Genomic DNA, 19306 nt, shown 5'->3' with positions numbered 1-19306 from the left:
GGGACTAAAACAAGAGTGTTTAGAGTCATTGTAATGCCTGAAATTGGTCGAAATAGAAGCTTCTGAGTAGGAGAAAAAGTCTGTAAAAATGGCAATTTTGGTCACATTGAGGCTTTAAAAAGTAGTTATTCAACATGAGGCACAATCCAAATGATATTTTCAATCAATTTTTCTACAGTCCAAAAATTCCATTTTCTGATGAAAAACAAGGACCCGTGACCTGTCGAACTTTCTACAGATGGTCAGAAATGGTAATTTTTTAATGTTTAATTTTTTGACTGTAAATGACTATTGCATGTGAATTATCACTTTTAGACTAAAACAAGAGTGTTTAGTGTCATTTTAATGCGTGAAATTGGTCGAAATAGAAGCTTCTGAGTAGGAGAAAAAGTCTGTAAAAATGGAAATTTTGGTCACATTGAGGATTTAAAACGTAGTTATTCAACATGAGGCACAATCCGAATGACATTTTCAATGAATTTTTCTACAGTCCAAAAAATCTATTTTCTGATGAAAAACGAGGACCCGTGACCTGTCGAACTTTCTCCAGATGGTCAGAAATGGTAATTTTTTAATGTTTAATTTTTTGACTGTAAATGACTATTGCATGTGAATTATCACTTTTGGAACTAAAACAAGAGTGTTCAGTGTCATTTTAATGCCTGAAATTGGTCAAAATAGAAGCTTGTGAGTAGGAGAAAAAGTCTGTAAAAATGGCAATTTTGGTCACATTGAGGCTTTAAAAAGTAGTTATTCAACATGAGGCACAATCCAAATGACATTTTCAATCAATTTTTCTACAGTCCAAAAATTCCATTTTCTGATGAAAAACGAGGACCCGTGACCTGTCGAACTTTCTACAGATGGTCAGAAATGGTAATTTTTTAATGTTTAATTTTTTGACTGTAAATGACTATTGCATGTGAATTATCACTTTTAGACTAAAACAAGAGTGTTTAGTGTCATTTTAATGCCTGAAATTGGTCAAAATAGAAGCTTGTGAGTAGGAGAAAAAGTCTGTAAAAATGGCAATTTTGTTCACATTGAGGCTTTAAAAAGTAGTTATTCAACATGAGGCACAATCCAAATGACATTTTCAATCAATTTTTCTACAGTCCAAAAATTCCATTTTCTGATGAAAAACGAGGACCCGTGACCTGTCGAACTTTCTACAGATGGTCAGAAATGGTAATTTTTTAATGTTTAATTTTTTGACTGTAAATGACTATTGCATGCGAATTATCACTTTTAGACTAAAACAAGAGTGTTTAGTGTCATTTTAATGCCTGAAATTGGTCGAAATAGAAGCTTGTGAGTAGGAGAAAAAGTCTGTAAAAATGGCAATTTTGGTCACATTGAGGCTTTAAAAAGTAGTTATTCAACATGAGGCACACTCCAAATGACATTTTCAATCAATTTTTCTACAGTCCAAAAATTCCATTTTCTGATGAAAAACGAGGACCCGTGACCTGTCGAACTTTCTACAGATGGTCAGAAATGGTAATTTTTTAATGTTTAATTTTTTGACTGTAAATGACTATTGCATGTGAATTATCACTTTTGGAACTAAAATAAGTGCGTTTAGAGTGATTTTAATGCCTGAAATTGTTCGAAATAGAAGCTTCTGAGTAGGAGAAAAAGTCTGTAAAAATTGTAATTTTGGTCACTGTGAGGCTTTAAAAATTAGTTATTCAACATGAGGCACAATCCAAATGACATTTTCAATCAATTTTTCTACAGTCCAAAAATCTATTTTCTGATGAAAAACGAGGACCCGTGACCTGTCGAAATTTCTCCAGATGGTTAGAAATGGTAATTGTTGAATGTTTAATTTTTTGACTGTGAATGACTATTGCATGTGAATTATCATTTTTGGAACTAAAACAAGAGTGTTTAGAGTCATTGTAATGCCTGAAATTGGTCGAAATAGAAGCTTCTGAGTAGGAGAAAAAGTCTGTAAAAATGGCAATTTTGGTCACAATGAGGCTTTAAAAAGTAGTTATTCAACATGAGGCACAATCCAAATGACATTTTCAATGAATTTTTCTACAGTCCAAAAAATCAATTTTCTGATGAAAAACGAGGACCCGTGGCCTGTCGAACTTTCTCCAGATGGTCAGAAATGGTAATTTTTTAATGTTTAATTTTTTGACTGTAAATGACTATTGCATGTGAATTATCACTTTTGGAACTAAAACAAGAGTGTTTAGTGTCATTTTAATGCCTGAAATTGGTCGAAATAGAAGCTTGTTAGTAGGAGAAAAAGTCTGTAAAAATGGCAATTTTGGTCACATTGAGGCTTTAAAAAGTAGTTATTCAACATGAGGCACAATCCAAATGACATTTTCAATCAATTTTTCTAGTCCAAAAAATCCATTTTCTGATGAAAAAAGAGGACCCGTGACCTGTCGAACTTTCTTCAGATGGTCAGAAATGGTAATTTATTAATGTTTAATTTTGTGACTGAAAATGACTATTGCATGTGAATTATCACTTTTGGAACTCAAGCAAGAGTGTTTAGAGTCATTTTAATGCCTGAAATTGGTCAAAATAGAAGCTCCTGAGTAGGAGAAAAAGTCTGTAAAAAAGGCAATTTTGGTCAAAATGAGGCTTTAACAAGTAGTTATTCAACATGAGGCACAATCCAAATGACATTTTCAATCAATTTTTCTCCAGTCCAAAAAATCCATTTTCTGATGAAAAACGAGGACCCGTGACCTGTCGAACTTTCTCCAGATGGTCAGAAATGGTAATTTTTTAATGTTTAATTTTTTGACTGTAAATGACTATTGCATGTGAATTATCATTTTTGGAACTAAAACAAGAGTGTTTAGTGTCATTTTAATGCCTGAAATTGGTCGAAATAGAAGCTTGTGAGTAGGAGAAAAAGTCTGTAAAAATGGCAATTTTGGTCACATTGAGGCTTTAAAAAGTAGTTATTCAACATGAGGCACAATCCAAATGACATTTTCAATCAATTTTTCTACAGTCCAAAAATTCCATTTTCTGATGAAAAACGAGGACCCGTGACCTGTCGAACTTTCTACAGATGGTCAGAAATGGTCATTTTTTAATGTTTAATTTTTTGACTGTAAATGACTATTGCATGTGAATTATCACTTTTAGACTAAAACAAGAGTGTTTAGTGTCATTTTAATGCCTGAAATTGGTCGAAATAGAAGCTTGTGAGTAGGAGAAAAAGTCTGTAAAAATGGCAATTTTGGTCACATTGAGGATTTAAAAAGTAGGTATTCAACATGAGGCACAATCCAAATGACATTTTCAATGAATTTTTCTACAGTCCAAAAAATCAATTTTCTGATGAAAAACGAGGACCGGTGACCTGTCGAATTTTCTCCAGATGGTCAGAAATGGTAATTTTTTAATGTTTAATTTTTTGACTGTAAATGACTATTGCATGTGAATTATCACTTTTGGAACTAAAACAAGAGTGTTTAGTGTCATTTTAATGCCTGAAATTGGTCGAAATAGAAGCTTGTGAGAGAAAAAGTCTGTAAAAATGGCAATTTTGGTCACAATGAGGCTTTAAAAAGTAGTTATTCAACATGAGGCACAATCCAAATGACATTTTCAATCAATTTTTCTACAGTCCAAAAATTCCATTTTCTGATGAAAAACGAGGACCCGTGACCTGTCGAACTTTCTACAGATGGTCAGAAATGGTAATTTTTTAATGTTTAATTTTTTGACTGTAAATGACTATTGCATGTGAATTATCATTTTTGGAACTAAAACAAGAGTGTTTAGAGTCATTGTAATGCCTGAAATTGGTCGAAATAGAAGCTTCTGAGTAGGAGAAAAAGTGTGTAAAAATGGCAATTTTGGTCACATTGAGGCTTTAAAAAGTAGTTATTCAACATGAGGCACAATCCAAATGACATTTTCAATCAATTTTTCTACAGTCCAAAAATACATTTTCTGTTGAAAAATGAGGACCTGTGACCTGTCAAACTTTCTTCAGATGGTCAGAAATGGTAATTTTTGAATGTTTAATTTTTTGACTGTGAATGACTATTGCATGTGAATTATCACTTTTGGGACTAAAACAAGAGTGTTTAGAGTCATTGTAATGCCTGAAATTGGTCGAAATAGAAGCTTCTGAGTAGGAGAAAAAGTCTGTAAAAATGGCAATTTTGGTCACATTGAGGCTTTAAAAAGTAGTTATTCAACATGAGGCACAATCCAAATGATATTTTCAATCAATTTTTCTACAGTCCAAAAATTCCATTTTCTGATGAAAAACGAGGACCCGTGACCTGTCGAACTTTCTACAGATGGTCAGAAATGGTAATTTTTTAATGTTTAATTTTTTGACTGTAAATGACTATTGCATGTGAATTATCACTTTTAGACTAAAACAAGAGTGTTTAGTGTCATTTTAATGCCTGAAATTGGTCGAAATAGAAGCTTCTGAGTAGGAGAAAAAGTCTGTAAAAATGGAAATTTTGGTCACATTGAGGATTTAAAACGTAGTTATTCAACATGAGGCACAATCCAAATGACATTTTCAATGAATTTTTCTACAGTCCAAAAAATCTATTTTCTGATGAAAAACGAGGACCCGTGACCTGTCGAACTTTCTCCAGATGGTCAGAAATGGTAATTTTTTAATGTTTAATTTTTTGACTGTAAATGACTATTGCATGTGAATTATCACTTTTGGAACTAAAACAAGAGTGTTCAGTGTCATTTTAATGCCTGAAATTGGTCAAAATAGAAGCTTGTGAGTAGGAGAAAAAGTCTGTAAAAATGGCAATTTTGGTCACATTGAGGCTTTAAAAAGTAGTTATTCAACATGAGGCACAATCCAAATGACATTTTCAATCAATTTTTCTACAGTCCAAAAATTCCATTTTCTGATGAAAAACGAGGACCCGTGACCTATCGAACTTTCTACAGATGGTCAGAAATGGTAATTTTTTAATGTTTAATTTTTTGACTGTAAATGACTATTGCATGCGAATTATCACTTTTAGACTAAAACAAGAGTGTTTAGTGTCATTTTAATGCCTGAAATTGGCCGAAATAGAAGCTTGTGAGTAGGAGAAAAAGTCTGTAAAAATGGCAATTTTGGTCACATTGAGGCTTTAAAAAGTAGTTATTCAACATGAGGCACAATCCAAATGACATTTTCAATCAATTTTTCTACAGTCCAAAAATTCCATTTTCTGATGAAAAACGAGGACCCGTGACCTGTCGAACTTTCTCCAGATGGTCAGAAATGGTAATTTTTTAATGTTTAATTTTTTGACTGTAAATGACTATTGCTTGTGAATTATCACTTTTGGAACTAAAAGAAGAGTGTTTAGAGTCATTTTAATGCCTGAAAATGGTCGAAATAGAAGCTTCTGAGTAGGAGAAAAAGTGTGTAAAAATGGCAATTTTGGTCACATTGAGGCTTTAAAAAGTAGTTATTCAACATGAGGCACAATCCAAATGACATTTTCAATCAATTTTCAATCAATTTTTCTACAGTCCAAAAATAAATTTTCTGTTGAAAAATGAGGACCTGTGACCTGTCAAACTTTCTTCAGATGGTCAGAAATGGTAATTTTTGAATGTTTAATTTTTTGACTGTGAATGACTATTGCATGTGAATTATCACTTTTGGGACTAAAACAAGAGTGTTTAGAGTCATTGTAATGCCTGAAATTGGTCGAAATAGAAGCTTCTGAGTAGGAGAAAAAGTCTGTAAAAATGGCAATTTTGGTCACATTGAGGCTTTAAAAAGTAGTTATTCAACATGAGGCACAATCCAAATGATATTTTCAATCAATTTTTCTACAGTCCAAAAATTCCATTTTCTGATGAAAAACGAGGACCCGTGACCTGTCGAACTTTCTCCAGATGGTCAGAAATGGTAATTTTTTAATGTTTAATTTTTTGACTGTAAATGACTATTGCATGTGAATTATCATTTTTGGAACTAAAACAAGAGTGTTTAGTGTCATTTTAATGCCTGAAATTGGTCGAAATAGAAGCTTGTGAGTAGGAGAAAAAGTCTGTAAAAATGGCAATTTTGGTCACATTGAGGATTTAAAAAGTAGGTATTCAACATGAGGCACAATCCACATGACATTTTCAATACATTTTTCTACAGTCCAAAAAATCCATTTTCTGATGAAAAACGAGGACCCGTGACCTGTCGAACTTTTTCCAGATGGTCAGAAATGGTAATTTTTTAATGTTTAATTTTTTGACTGTAAATGACTAATGCATGTGAATTATCACTTTTGGAACTAAAATAAGTGTGTTTAGAGTGATTTTAATGCCTGAAATTGTTCGAAATAGAAGCTTCTGAGTAGGAGAAAAAGTCTGTAAAAATTGTAATTTTGGTCACATTGAGGCTTTAAAAAGTAGTTATTCAACATGAGGCACAATCCAAATGACATTTTCAATCAATTTTTCTACAGTCCAAAAATCTATTTTCTGATGAAAAATGAGGACCCGTGACTTGTCGAACTTTCTTCAGATGGTCAGAAATGGTAATTTTTGAATGTTTAATTATTTGACTGTGAATGACTATTGCATGTGAATTATCATTTTTGGAACTAAAACAAGAGTGTTTAGAGTCATTGTAATGCCTGAAATTGGTCGAAATAGAAGCTTCTGAGTAGGAGAAAAAGTCTGTAAAAATGGCAATTTTGGTCACAATGAGGCTTTAAAAAGTAGTTATTCAACATGAGGCACAATCCATATGACATTTTCAATGAATTTTTCTACAGTCCAAAAATACATTTTCTGTTGAAAAATGAGGACATGTGACCTGTCGAACTTTCTCCAGATGGTCAGAAATGGTAATTTTTGAATGTTTAATTTTTTGACTGTGAATGACTATTGCATGTGAATTATCACTTTTGGGACTAAAACAAGAGTGTTTAGAGTCATTGTAATGCCTGAAATTGGTCGAAATAGAAGCTTCTGAGTAGGAGAAAAAGTCTGTAAAAATGGCAATTTTGGTCACATTGAGGCTTTAAAAAGTAGTTATTCAACATGAGGCACAATCCAAATGATATTTTCAATCAATTTTTCTACAGTCCAAAAATTCCATTTTCTGATGAAAAACGAGGACCCGTGACCTGTCAAACTTTCTACAGATGGTCCGAAATGGTAATTTTTTGACTGTAAATGACTATTGCATGTGAATAATCACTTTTAGACTAAAACAAGAGTGTTACTGTTTAGTGTCATTTTAATGCCTGAAATTGGTCGAAATAGAAGCTTCTGAGTAGGAGAAAAAGTCTGTAAAAATGGAAATTTTGGTCACATTGAGGATTTAATACGTAGTTATTCAACATGAGGCACAATCCAAATGACATTTTCAATCAATTTTTCTACAGTCCAAAAAATCAATTTTCGGATGAAAAAAGAGGACCCGTGACCTGTCGAACGTTCTCCAGATGGTCAGAAATGGTAATTTATTAATGTTTAATTTTGTGACTGTGAATGACTATTGCATGTGAATTATCATATTTGGAACTAAAACAATAGTGTTTAGAGTCATTGTAATGCCTGAAATTGGTCAAATAGAAGGTTCTGAGTAGGAGAAAAAGTATGTAAAAATGGCAATTTTGGTCACAATGAGGCTTTAAAAAGTAGTTATTCAACATGAGGCACAATCCAAATGACATTTTCAATGAATTTTTCTACAGTCCAAAAAATCTATTTTCTGATGAAAAACGAGGACCGGTGACCTGTCGAATTTTCTCCAGATGGTCAGAAATGGTAATTTTTTAATGTTTAATTTTTTGACTGTAAATGACTATTGCATGTGAATTATCACTTTTGGAACTAAAACAAGAGTGTTTAGTGTCATTTTAATGCCTGAAATTGGTCGAAATAGAAGCTTGTGAGAGAAAAAGTCTGTAAAAATGGCAATTTTGGTCACAATGAGGCTTTAAAAAGTAGTTATTCAACATGAGGCACAATCCAAATGACATTTTCAATCAATTTTTCTACAGTCCAAAAATTCCATTTTCTGATGAAAAACGAGGACCCGTGACCTGTCGAACTTTCTACAGATGGTCAGAAATGGTAATTTTTTAATGTTTAATTTTTTGACTGTAAATGACTATTGCATGTGAATTATCATTTTTGGAACTAAAACAAGAGTGTTTAGAGTCATTGTAATGCCTGAAATTGGTCGAAATAGAAGCTTCTGAGTAGGAGAAAAAGTGTGTAAAAATGGCAATTTTGGTCACATTGAGGCTTTAAAAAGTAGTTATTCAACATGAGGCACAATCCAAATGACATTTTCAATCAATTTTTCTACAGTCCAAAAATAAATTTTCTGTTGAAAAATGAGGACCTGTGACCTGTCAAACTTTCTTCAGATGGTCAGAAATGGTAATTTTTGAATGTTTAATTTTTTGACTGTGAATGACTATTGCATGTGAATTATCACTTTTGGGACTAAAACAAGAGTGTTTAGAGTCATTGTAATGACTGAAATTGGTCGAAATAGAAGCTTCTGAGTAGGAGAAAAAGTCTGTAAAAATGGCAATTTTGGTCACATTGAGGCTTTAAAAAGTAGTTATTCAACATGAGGCACAATCCAAATGATATTTTCAATCAATTTTTCTACAGTCCAAAAATTCCATTTTCTGATGAAAAACGAGGACCCGTGACCTGTCGAACTTTCTACAGATGGTCAGAAATGGTAATTTTTTAATGTTTAATTTTTTGACTGTAAATGACTATTGCATGTGAATTATCACTTTTGGAACTAAAACAAGAGTGTTTAGTGTCATTTTAATGCCTGAAATTGGTCGAAATAGAAGCTTGTGAGAGAAAAAGTCTGTAAAAATGGCAATTTTGGTCACAATGAGGCTTTAAAAAGTAGTTATTCAACATGAGGCACAATCCAAATGACATTTTCAATCAATTTTTCTACAGTCCAAAAATTCCATTTTCTGATGAAAAACGAGGACCCGTGACCTGTCGAACTTTCTACAGATGGTCAGAAATGGTAATTTTTTAATGTTTAATTTTTTGACTGTAAATGACTATTGCATGTGAATTATCATTTTTGGAACTAAAACAAGAGTGTTTAGAGTCATTGTAATGCCTGAAATTGGTCGAAATAGAAGCTTCTGAGTAGGAGAAAAAGTGTGTAAAAATGGCAATTTTGGTCACATTGAGGCTTTAAAAAGTAGTTATTCAACATGAGGCACAATCCAAATGACATTTTCAATCAATTTTTCTACAGTCCAAAAATAAATTTTCTGTTGAAAAATGAGGACCTGTGACCTGTCAAACTTTCTTCAGATGGTCAGAAATGGTAATTTTTGAATGTTTAATTTTTTGACTGTGAATGACTATTGCATGTGAATTATCACTTTTGGGACTAAAACAAGAGTGTTTAGAGTCATTGTAATGCCTGAAATTGGTCGAAATAGAAGCTTCTGAGTAGGAGAAAAAGTCTGTAAAAATGGCAATTTTGGTCACATTGAGGCTTTAAAAAGTAGTTATTCAACATGAGGCACAATCCAAATGATATTTTCAATCAATTTTTCTACAGTCCAAAAATTCCATTTTCTGATGAAAAACGAGGACCCGTGACCTGTCGAACTTTCTACAGATGGTCAGAAATGGTAATTTTTTAATGTTTAATTTTTTGACTGTAAATGACTATTGCATGTGAATTATCACTTTTAGACTAAAACAAGAGTGTTTAGTGTCATTTTAATGCCTGAAATTGGTCGAAATAGAAGCTTCTGAGTAGGAGAAAAAGTCTGTAAAAATGGAAATTTTAGTCACATTGAGGATTTAAAACGTAGTTATTCAACATGAGGCACAATCCAAATGACATTTTCAATGAATTTTTCTACAGTCCAAAAAATCAATTTTCTGATGAAAAACGAGGACCCGTGACCTGTCGAACTTTCTTCAGATGGTCAGAAATGGTAATTTTTTAATGTTTAATTTTTTGACTGTAAATGACTATTGCATGTGAATTATCACTTTTAGACTAAAACAAGAGTGTTTAGTGTCATTTTAATGCCTGAAATTGGTCGAAATAGAAGCTTGTGAGTAGGAGAAAAAGTCTGTAAAAATGGCAATTTTGGTCACATTGAGGCTTTAAAAAGTAGTTATTCAACATGAGGCACAATCCAAATGACATTTTCAATCAATTTTTCTACAGTCCAAAAATTCCATTTTCTGATGAAAAACGAGGACCCGTGACCTGTCGAACTTTCTACAGATGGTCAGAAATGGTAATTTTTTAATGTTTAATTTTTTGACTGTAAATGACTATTGCTTGTGAATTATCACTTTTGGAACAAAAAGAAGAGTGTTTAGAGTCATTTTAATGCCTGAAAATGGTCGCAATAGAAGCTTCTGAGTAGGAGAAAAAGTGTGTAAAAATGGCAATTTTGGTCACATTGAGGCTTTAAAAAGTAGTTATTCAACATGAGGCACAATCCAAATGACATTTTCAATCAATTTTTCTACAGTCCAAAAATAAATTTTCTGTTGAAAAATGAGGACCTGTGACCTGTCGAACTTTCTCCAGATGGTCAGAAATGGTAATTTATTAATGTTTAATTTTGTGAGTGAAAATGACTATTGCATGTGAATTATCACTTTTGGAACTCAAGCAAGAGTGTTTAGAGTCATTTTAATGCCTGAAATTGGTCAAAATAGAAGCTCCTGAGTAGGAGAAAAAGTCTGTAAAAATGGCAATTTTGGTCAAAATGAGGCTTTAACAAGTAGTTATTCAACATGAGGCACAATCCAAATGACATTTTCAATTAATTTTTCTCCAGTCAGAAAAATTCATTTTCTGATGAAAAACGAGGACCCGTGACCTGTCGAACTTTCTCCAGATGGTCAGAAATGGTAATTTTTTAATGTTTAATTTTTTGACTGTAAATGACTATTGCTTGTGAATTATCACTTTTGGAACTAAAAGAAGAGTGTTTAGAGTCATTTTAATGCCTGAAAATGGTCGAAATAGAAGCTTCTGAGTAGGAGAAAAAGTGTGTAAAAATGGCAATTTTGGTCACATTGAGGCTTTAAAAAGTAGTTATTCAACATGAGGCACACTCCAAATGACATTTTCAATCAATTTTCAATCAATTTTTCTACAGTCCAAAAATAAATTTTCTGTTGAAAAATGAGGACCTGTGACCTGTCAAACTTTCTTCAGATGGTCAGAAATGGTAATTTTTGAATGTTTAATTTTTTGACTGTGAATGACTATTGCATGTGAATTATCACTTTTGGGACTAAAACAAGAGTGTTTAGAGTCATTGTAATGCCTGAAATTGGTCGAAATAGAAGCTTCTGAGTAGGAGAAAAAGTCTGTAAAAATGGCAATTTTGGTCACATTGAGGCTTTAAAAAGTAGTTATTCAACATGAGGCACAATCCAAATGATATTTTCAATCAATTTTTCTACAGTCCAAAAATTCCATTTTCTGATGAAAAACGAGGACCCGTGACCTGTCGAACTTTCTACAGATGGTCAGAAATGGTAATTTTTTAATGTTTAATTTTTTGACTGTAAATGACTATTGCATGTGAATTATCACTTTTAGACTAAAACAAGAGTGTTTAGTGTCATTTTAATGCCTGAAATTGGTCGAAATAGAAGCTTCTGAGTAGGAGAAAAAGTCTGTAAAAATGGAAATTTTGGTCACATTGAGGATTTAAAACGTAGTTATTCAACATGAGGCACAATCCAAATGACATTTTCAATGAATTTTTCTACAGTCCAAAAAATCAATTTTCTGATGAAAAACGAGGACCCGTGACCTGTCGAACTTTCTCCAGATGGTCAGAAATGGTAATTTTTTAATGTTTAATTTTTTGACTGTAAATGACTATTGCATGTGAATTATCACTTTTGGAACTAAAACAAGAGTGTTCAGTGTCATTTTAATGCCTGAAATTGGTCAAAATAGAAGCTTGTGAGTAGGAGAAAAAGTCTGTAAAAATGGCAATTTTGGTCACATTGAGGCTTTAAAAAGTAGTTATTCAACATGAGGCACACTCCAAATGACATTTTCAATCAATTTTCAATCAATTTTTCTACAGTCCAAAAATACATTTTCTGTTGAAAAATGAGGACCTGTGACCTGTCAAACTTTCTTCAGATGGTCAGAAATGGTAATTTTTGAATGTTTAATTTTTTGACTGTGAATGACTATTGCATGTGAATTATCACTTTTGGGACTAAAACAAGAGTGTTTAGAGTCATTGTAATGCCTGAAATTGGTCGAAATAGAAGCTTCTGAGTAGGAGAAAAAGTCTGTAAAAATGGCAATTTTGGTCACATTGAGGCTTTAAAAAGTAGTTATTCAACATGAGGCACAATCCAAATGATATTTTCAATCAATTTTTCTACAGTCCAAAAATTCCATTTTCTGATGAAAAACGAGGACCCGTGACCTGTCGAACTTTCTACAGATGGTCAGAAATGGTAATTTTTTAATGTTTAATTTTTTGACTGTAAATGACTATTGCATGCGAATTATCACTTTTAGACTAAAACAAGAGTGTTTAGTGTCATTTTAATGCCTGAAATTGGTCGAAATAGAAGCTTGTGAGTAGGAGAAAAAGTCTGTAAAAATGGCAATTTTGGTCACATTGAGGCTTTAAAAAGTAGTTATTCAACATGAGGCACAATCCAAATGACATTTTCAATCAATTTTTCTACAGTCCAAAAATTCCATTTTCTGATGAAAAACGAGGACCCGTGACCTGTCGAACTTTCTACAGATGGTCAGAAATGGTAATTTTTTAATGTTTAATTTTTTGACTGTAAATGACTATTGCATGTGAATTATCACTTTTAGACTAAAACAAGAGTGTTTAGTGTCATTTTAATGCCTGAAATTGGTCGAAATAGAAGCTTGTGAGAAGGAGAAAAAGTCTGTAAAAATGGCAATTTTGGTCACATTGAGGATTTAAAAAGTAGTTATTCAACATGAGGCACAATCCACATGACATTTTCAATAAATTTTTCTACAGTCCAAAAAATCCATTTTCCGATGAAAAACGAGGACCCGTGACCTGTCGAACTTTTTCCAGATGGTCAGAAATGGTAATTTTTTAATGTTTAATTTTTTGACTGTAAATGACTATTGCATGTGAATTATCACTTTTGGAACTAAAATAAGTGCGTTTAGAGTGATTTTACTGCCTGAAATTGTTCGAAATAGAAGCTTCTGAGTAGGAGAAAAAGTCTGTAAAAATTGTAATTTTGGTCACTGTGAGGCTTTAAAAATTAGTTATTCAACATGAGGCACAATCCAAATGACATTTTCAATCAATTTTTCTACAGTCCAAAAATCTATTTTCTGATGAAAAACGAGGACCCGTGACCTGTCGAAATTTCTCCAGATGGTCAGAAATGGTAATTGTTGAATGTTTAATTTTTTGACTGTGAATGACTATTGCATGTGAATTATCATTTTTGGAACTAAAACAAGAGTGTTTAGAGTCATTGTAATGCCTGAAATTGGTCGAAATAGAAGCTTCTGAGTAGGAGAAAAAGTCTGTAAAAATGGCAATTTTGGTCACAATGAGGCTTTAAAAAGTAGTTATTCAACATGAGGCACAATCCAAATGACATTTTCAATGAATTTTTCTACAGTCCAAAAAATCAATTTTCTGATGAAAAACGAGGACCCGTGGCCTGTCGAACTTTCTCCAGATGGTCAGAAATGGTAATTTTTTAATGTTTAATTTTTTGACTGTAAATGACTATTGCATGTGAATTATCACTTTTGGAACTAAAACAAGAGTGTTTAGTGTCATTTTAATGCCTGAAATTGGTCGAAATAGAAGCTTGTTAGTAGGAGAAAAAGTCTGTAAAAATGGCAATTTTGGTCACATTGAGGCTTTAAAAAGTAGTTATTCAACATGAGGCACAATCCAAATGACATTTTCGATCAATTTTTCTACAGTCCAAAAATCCATTTTCTGATGAAAAAAGAGGACCCGTGACCTGTCGAACTTTCTCCAGATGGTCAGAAATGGTAATTTATTAATGTTTAATTTTGTGACTGAAAATGACTATTGCATGTGAATTATCACTTTTGGAACTCAAGCAAGAGTGTTTAGAGTCATTTTAATGCCTGAAATTGGTCAAAATAGAAGCTCCTGAGTAGGAGAAAAAGTCTGTAAAAAAGGCAATTTTGGTCAAAATGAGGCTTTAACAAGTAGTTATTCAACATGAGGCACAATCCAAATGACATTTTCAATCAATTTTTCTCCAGTCCAAAAAATCCATTTTCTGATGAAAAACGAGGACCCGTGACCTGTCGAACTTTTTCCAGATGGTCAGAAATGGTAATTTTTTAATGTTTAATTTTTTGACTGTAAATGACTATTGCTTGTGAATTATCACTTTTGGAACTAAAAGAAGAGTGTTTAGAGTCATTTTAATGCCTGAAATTGGTCGAAATAGAAGCTTCTGAGTAGGAGAAAAAGTGTGTAAAAATGGCAATTTTGGTCACATTGAGGCTTTAAAAAGTAGTTATTCAACATGAGGCACAATCCAAATGACATTTTCAATCAATTTTTCTACAGTCCAAAAATTAATTTTCTGTTGAAAATGAGGACCTGTGACCTGTCGAACTTTCTCCAGATGGTCAGAAATGGTAATTTTTGAATGTTTAATTTTTTGACTGTGAATGACTATTGCATGTGAATTATCACTTTTGGGACTAAAACAAGAGTGTTTAGAGTCATTGTAATGCCTGAAATTGGTCGAAATAGAAGCTTCTGAGTAGGAGAAAAAGTCTGTAAAAATGGCAATTTTGGTCACATTGAGGCTTTAAAAAGTAGTTATTCAACATGAGGCACAATCCAAATGATATTTTCAATCAATTTTTCTACAGTCCAAAAATTCCATTTTCTGATGAAAAACGAGGACCCGTGACCTGTCGAACTTTCTACAGATGGTCAGAAATGGTAATTTTTTAATGTTTAATTTTTTGACTGTAAATGACTATTGCATGTGAATTATCACTTTTAGACTAAAACAAGAGTGTTTAGTGTCATTTTAATGCCTGAAATTGGTCGAAATAGAAGCTTCTGAGTAGGAGAAAAAGTCTGTAAAAATGGAAATTTTGGTCACATTGAGGATTTAAAACGTAGTTATTCAACATGAGGCACATTCCAAATGACATTTTCAATAAATTTTTCTACAGTCCAAAAAATCAATTTTCTGATGAAAAAAGAGGACCCGTGACCTGTCGAACTTTCTCCAGATGGTCAGAAATAGTAATTTATTAATGTTTAATTTTGTGACTGAAAATGACTATTGCATGTGAATTATCACTTTTGGAACTCAAGCAAGAGTGTTTAGAGTCATTTGAATGCCTGAAATTGGTCGAAATAGAAGCTCCTGAGTAGGAGGAAAAGTCTGTAAAAATGGCAATTTTGGTCACAATGAGGCTTTAAAAAGTAGTTATTCAACATGAGGCACAATCCAAATGACATTTTCAATCAATTTTTCTACAGTCCAAAAATCTATTTTCTGATGAAAAATGAGGACCCGTGACCTGTCGAACTTTCTCCAGATGGTCAGAAATGGTAATTTTTGAATGTTCAATTTTTTGACTGTGAATGACTATTGCATGTGAATTATCACTTTTGGAACTCAAGCAAGAGTGTTTAGAGTCATTTGAATGCCTGAAATTGGTCGAAATAGAAGCTCCTGAGTAGGAGAAAAAGTCTGTAAAAATGGCAATTTTGGTCACAATGAGGCTTTAAAAAGTAGTTATTCAACATGAGGCACAATCCAAATGACATTTTCAATGAATTTTTCTACAGTCCAAAAAATCCATTTTCTGATGAAAAACGAGGACCCCTGACCTGTCGAACTTTCTACAGATGGTCAGAAATGGTAATTTTTTAATGTTTAATTTTTTGACTGTAAATGACTATTGCATGTGAATAATCACTTTTAGACTAAAACAAGAGTGTTTAGTGTCATTTTAATGCCTGAAATTGGTCGAAATAGAAGCTTCTGAGTAGGAGAAAAAGTCTGTAAAAATGGAAATTTTGGTCACATTGAGGATTTAAAATGTAGTTATTCAACATGAGGCACAATCCAAATGACATTTTCAATCAATTTTTCTACAGTCCGAAAAATCAATTTTCTGATGAAAAAAGAGGACCCGTGACCTGTCGAACGTTCTCCAGATGGTCAGAAATGGTAATTTATTAATGTTTAATTTTGTGACTGTGAATGACTATTGCATGTGAATTATCATTTTTGGAACTAAAACAATAGTGTTTAGAGTCATTGTAATGCCTGAAATTGGTCAAATAGAAGCTTCTGAGTAGGAGAAAAAGTCTGTAAAAATGGAAATTTTGGTCACATTGAGGATTTAAAATGTAGTTATTCAACATGAGGCACAATCCAAATGACATTTTCAATCAATTTATCTTCTGTCCAAAAAATCAATTTTCTGATGAAAAAAGAGGACCCGTGACCTGTCGAACTTTCTCCAGATGGTCAGAAATGGTAATTTATTAATGTTTAATTTTGTGACTGAAAATGACTATTGCATGTGAATTATCACTTTTGGAACTCAAGCAAGAGTGTTTAGAGTCATTTGAATGCCTGAAATTGGTCGAAATAGAAGCTCCTGAGTAGGAGAAAAAGTCTGTAAAAATGGCAATTTTGGTCACAATGAGGCTTTAACAAGTAGTTATTCTACATGAGGCACAATCCAAACGACATTTTCAATCAATTTTTCTCCAGTCCAAAAAATCCATTTTCTGATGAAAAACGAGGACCCGTGACCTGTCGAACTTTCTCCAGATGGTCAGAAATGGTAATTTTTTAATGTTTAATTTTTTGACTGTAAATGACTATTGCTTGTGAATTATCACTTTTGGAACTAAAAGAAGAGTGTTTAGAGTCATTTTAATGCCTGAAATTGGTCGAAATAGAAGCTTCTGAGTAGGAGAAAAAGTCTGTAAAAATTTTAATTTTGGTCACATTGAGGCTTTAAAAAGTAGTTATTCAACATGAGGCACAATCCAAATGACATTTTCAATCAATTTTTCTACAGTCCAAAAAATCAATTTTCTGATGAAAAAAGAGGACCCGTGACCTGTCGAACTTTCTCCAGATGGTCAGAAATGGTAATTTTTGAATGTTTAATTTTTTGACTGTGAATGACTATTGCATGTGAATTATCACTTTTGGGACTAAAACAAGAGTGTTTAGAGTCATTGTAATGCCTGAAATTGGTCGAAATAGAAGCTTCTGAGTAGGAGAAAAAGTCTGTAAAAATGGCAATTTTGGTCACATTGAGGCTTTAAAAAGTAGTTATTCAACATGAGGCACAATCCAAATGATATTTTTAATCAATTTTTCTACAGTCCAAAAATTCCATTTTCTGATGAAAAACGAGGACCCGTGACCTGTCGAACTTTCTACAGATGGTCAGAAATGGTAATTTTTTAATGTTAAATTTTTTGACTGTAAATGACTATTGCATGTGAATTATCACTTTTAGACTAAAACAAGAGTGTTTAGTGTCATTTTAATGCCTGAAATTGGTCGAAATAGAAGCTTCTGAGTAGGAGAAAAAGTCTGTAAAAATGGAAATTTTGGTCACATTGAGGATTTAAAACGTAGTTATTCAACATGAGGCACATTCCAAATGACATTTTCAATCAATTTTTCTACAGTCCAAAAAATCAATTTTCTGATGAAAAAAGAGGACCCGTGACCTGTCGAACTTTCTCCAGATGGTCAGAAATGGTAATTTATTAATGTTTAATTTTGTGACTGAAAATGACTATTGCATGTGAATTATCACTTTTGGAACTCAAGCAAGAGTGTTTAGAGTCATTTGAATGCCTGAAATTGGTCGAAATAGAAGCTCCTGAGTAGGAGAAAAAGTCTGTAAAAATGGCAATTTTGGTCACAATGAGGCTTTAAAAAGTAGTTATTCAACATGAGGCACAATCCAAATGACATTTTCAATCAATTTTTCTACAGTCCAAAAATCTATTTTCTGATGAAAAATGAGGACCCGTGACCTGTCGAACTTTCTCCAGATGGTCAGAAATGGTAATTTTTGAATGTTCAATTTTTTGACTGTGAATGACTATTGCATGTGAATTATCACTTTTGGAACTCAAGCAAGAGTGTTTAGAGTCATTTGAATGCCTGAAATTGGTCGAAATAGAAGCTCCTGAGTAGGAGAAAAAGTCTGTAAAAATGGCAATTTTGGTCACAATGAGGCTTTAAAAAGTAGTTATTCAACATGAGGCACAATCCAAATGACATTTTCAATGAATTTTTCTACAGTCCAAAAAATCAATTTTCTGATGAAAAATGAGGACCCGTGACCTGTCGAACTTTCTCCAGATGGTCAGAAATGGTAATTTTTGAATGTTTAATTTTTTGACTGTAAATGACTATTGCATTTGAATTATCACTTTTGGAACTAAAACAAGAGTGTTTAGTGTCATTTTAATGCCTGAAATTGGTCGAAATAGAAGCTTCTGAGTAGGAGAAAAAGTCTGTAAAAATGGAAATTTTGGTCACATTGAGGATTTAAAATGTAGTTATTCAACATGAGGTACAATCCAAATGACATTTTCAATCAATTTTTCTACAGTCCGAAAAATCAATTTTCTGATGAAAAAAGAGGACCCGTGACCTGTCGAACGTTCTCCAGATGGTCAGAAATGGTAATTTATTAATGTTTAATTTTGTGACTGTGAATGACTATTGCATGTGAATTATCATTTTTGGAACTAAAACAATAGTGTTTAGAGTCATTGTAATGCCTGAAATTGGTCGAAATAGAAGCTTCTGAGTAGGAGAAAAAGTATGTAAAAATGGCAATTTTGGTCACAATGAGGCTTTAAAAAGTAGTTATTCAACATGAGGCACAATCCAAATGACATTTTCAATCAATTTTTCTACAGTCCAAAAATCTATTTTCTGATGAAAAATGAGGACCCGTGACCTGTCGAACTTTCTCCAGATGGTCAGAAATGGTAATTTTTGAATGTTCAATTTTTTGACTGTGAATGACTATTGCATGTGAATTATCACTTTTGGAACTCAAGCAAGAGTGTTTAGAGTCATTTGAATGCCTGAAATTGGTCGAAATAGAAGCTCCTGAGTAGGAGAAAAAGTCTGTAAAAATGGCAATTTTGGTCACAATGAGGCTTTAAAAAGTAGTTATTCAACATGAGGCACAATCCAAATGACATTTTCAATGAATTTTTCTACAGTCCAAAAAATCAATTTTCTGATGAAAAATGAGGACCCGTGACCTGTCGAACTTTCTCCA

Source organism: Triturus cristatus, chromosome 4_1 (genome assembly GCF_964204655.1).
Source record: "Triturus cristatus chromosome 4_1, aTriCri1.1, whole genome shotgun sequence".
NCBI classification, from domain to species: Eukaryota; Metazoa; Chordata; class Amphibia; order Caudata; family Salamandridae; genus Triturus; species Triturus cristatus.
This window is presented reverse-complemented; position numbering follows the sequence as displayed.